This window comes from Rosa chinensis, chromosome 2 (genome assembly GCF_002994745.2).
Source record: "Rosa chinensis cultivar Old Blush chromosome 2, RchiOBHm-V2, whole genome shotgun sequence".
NCBI lineage: Eukaryota > Viridiplantae > Streptophyta > Magnoliopsida > Rosales > Rosaceae > Rosa > Rosa chinensis.
In genome coordinates this window covers 70,236,739-70,239,738 of record NC_037089.1, presented here as the reverse complement: position 1 = coordinate 70,239,738, position 3,000 = coordinate 70,236,739, and the positions used below count along the sequence as shown (strand labels likewise).

Sequence of the window (3,000 nt, the reverse complement as noted above, 5' to 3'; positions counted from 1 at the left end):
TTTGAAAAATGGTCTCCCTGTTATTCATAGTCGCTGACTGAGTAAGCAAAACAATCCTTTTTTATAGTTTGATTCTGATTTAGTTTTGTATTTGGGCACTACCTAAGATTAGTACGGTGCTTCAAGACTTGGTTGCTTTCAATTCTGTAAAGCATCATATATGTACTTACTATTTGATTTTTCTTATCAAAAATTTGGTTTTGTAGGAACAATTAAGGTCTGATAGTTAGTGTCAGGCATAAACTTAATGCTTTTTGCCTTTATCATGGTTCCTTTAGGTTTCTGCTGCATTGTAAGTTATGCAACAATGGTAGTTCTGATTTGGTAGTCATGTTCTCTGTTTCAATATTTCACTCTTGGATTCTAGGACTTTCTTTTTGTCTGCTTATATTATTGTTCTTCTCTCCTTTATCGTTGGCATGTTGGTTAGTACGTTCTGTATCCTATCGTATCTTTTCTTACATGTTTTTGTGCTTCCAGTTTGTCATCCTTAGTTTATTTGGATGGCTAGGTATGTTTCAGTGGGAAGGTTTCAAAGTTCTTCTGACTTGAAGTCTTGACTAGTGAGCATCCGTAAACTATGACATTTTATATTCAAATAAAGACTACTTGTATTATATTCCGTTAGTGTGAGAACCATACAAAAAGCAGTCTTCATAGCTCTTTGTTTATTGTACTTCCTGCAGCGAGTGAGAAACCAATCAAGGAGAAGACATGCTGAATATTTTCTTTTCAATTATTGAAGCAAAATTTAAAGTAAATTCCTTTCTTAGGAATATATACTTTAGACTTTTGCAGTGAAATAGCATAACTTGTTATATTCTTTATATAGAATCTAAATGCTTGTTGATGGTTCTTTTTAGTTTATATATGATAAAGTGGTATGTCGTAACCTATTTACATTTGCGACATCAATGACAGGCCTTGTGGTAACTATTGTCTTTTTCTTATCCGGTTACTTTTGCCTGATCTGTTCAACAAGGCTCTCACCATACTGGTTTTGGTTCTATCAGCTCATTGTTTTCCGTTGAAGGTATTTAGGTTTCTATTGAATATATATTGTATTTGGCAGTTTGTTGTTGAAGTTAATTTGTAACATCTATCTTTTCTTTGGTATTCAGATATGTCTCAGCCTCATTAATTAATTCACTCCATATAATTAATTTTGTTGCTCATATCATCGAGAAGGAAATATTATTTTCAATGCCATTGACATTTGCGGATGGGGTCAAGGTAAAACCAAATTATGGTGTACGAAATAAGTGAACATTGTTGGCATTTTGCTTCTGCTTTTGAATCAACTGATAGTGTGACAATGAGGTTTATTTATCACTATTTCTGGAAACTTCATATGTGAAACCCGATCAGTTTGCTATTCTATGTTTCAGACTTTAGTGTGTATATTTGTGAGTTTAACTTATTGTACAGGTATTTTAGGAATTTCTACACAAGTAGCTGCAAGGTTAAGAAAGCTCCTAGCTGGGCGGAAGTTGAAGTGATGAGATGAATTGGAGAAGGAAATACTGAATGTTAGGGTTAACATCAGAAGCTACATGAGAGCAAGCTAAGTATTATTGTTCTTCTTTCTGTTTTGATTCCTTCAGAACACACATGTTCCCTGAGAACTAAATTAGGTAGCTTTGCTTTCTATTCCTCTATCTCTTTATTTCCTTCGCTGTTATCAACTTATTGTGTTTGTTTCCTTCCACTTTTATGAGTTTCAACATTAACACCACATTTTACAATAGATTTTATCTTCTTAAATTATTTCATGCTTCCTTAAAATATAAGACAAGGAATTAATTATAAGTGTTTCAGCTTTATAAGTTTTTTCCTCTACATGATAGTAGGATATTCTTTTTGATTGATAGTGTTTTCTGCAAAACTTATATTTTAATATGCTCTATATTTCTGTTACTTTTTGTGATGCAAGCTCTTTGCTAAAGGTTTAGTCTTTTTCTACAGTTCTAGACTACTTCGAATATGCTCTATATTTCTATATGCTCGCATAATTCTTTGTGCAAGATGGAAACCCCTTGATTTTAACCCAAATTGTTAAATTTTTTGTTGTGGCTTTTGTGTGCAGGACTCTTATGAGTATCTATTTAAAGAGCTGATCAAGTACAGATGGATCAGTCTCAGGCTATAATTAAAGAGTTGGTGTATGAAAAGCAATTGGATAGGCAAGAAATGGATGACTTGATGAAGCAAGATGAGCTAGAAGTTGAAAGAAAGTTGAGAAAGCTTTGGCTGATCTTTTTTTTTAACAACCTTTGGTTGGTCTTAGAATTGTGATTGTTGGTTGGTTATAGATGATGGGTTTCATAATATTTTTCAATTTATGATATTTGTTGCAGATGGTACTAGCTTTGGTGTGCAATTCACACCATTTTTTTTTTTATAAATGAAATATTCTTTTGCGACGGCAAAGTATCCGTAGCAACAAATTCACTCCAATTTTTTTTTTAAAATGAAATATCTTTTTGCGACGGCAAAGTATCCGTCGCAAATAGTTTAGCCATTGCGACGGCAATAGTTTTCCGAAGCAAATACTTTTTGCGACGGCATTTTACCGTCGCAAATGGATTTTGTGACGCCACCTATTGCAACGCCAACATTTCCGTCGCAAAAGGCTGAATTTTCCGTCGCGAAGGTTTTTTCCGTCGCAAAAGCTCAATTTGCCGTCGCAAAATAGCCGTCGCAAAAGCAATTTTTTTTAGTAGTGTCAGCACGCTTTGCTCTATTTTTGTTTTTATTTAACTCTATCATGATCCATGGGGTTAATGGTGCAATTCTATTGCTTTGACCAATAACTTTGATCTATGAGTTTTATCTTGTATATTGATTTTATTTATCGCAAACTTGTTTGATTAAACCTTCAGATTATCAGTAACGATAGCTCAGTGCATGATACATATGATTTGTTTTATTGGGTTTATCATCTACATGTTCTTCTTTATCTAGTATATGAGTATACCCATAGATGTTATATATATGTGT

At 33.3% G+C, this 3,000-nt stretch overlaps 1 long non-coding RNA gene across 1 annotated transcript; it reads left to right on the top strand.

Annotated features, from left to right (window-relative positions):
* Positions 1–723: 723 nt before the first annotated feature.
* Positions 724–1,691, top strand: LOC121051372. The gene is made up of 3 exons (XR_005805520.1): positions 724–1,033; positions 1,122–1,233; positions 1,429–1,691. It is a non-coding gene; the product is annotated as an uncharacterized LOC121051372 (long non-coding RNA).
* Positions 1,692–3,000: the final 1,309 nt, after the last annotated feature.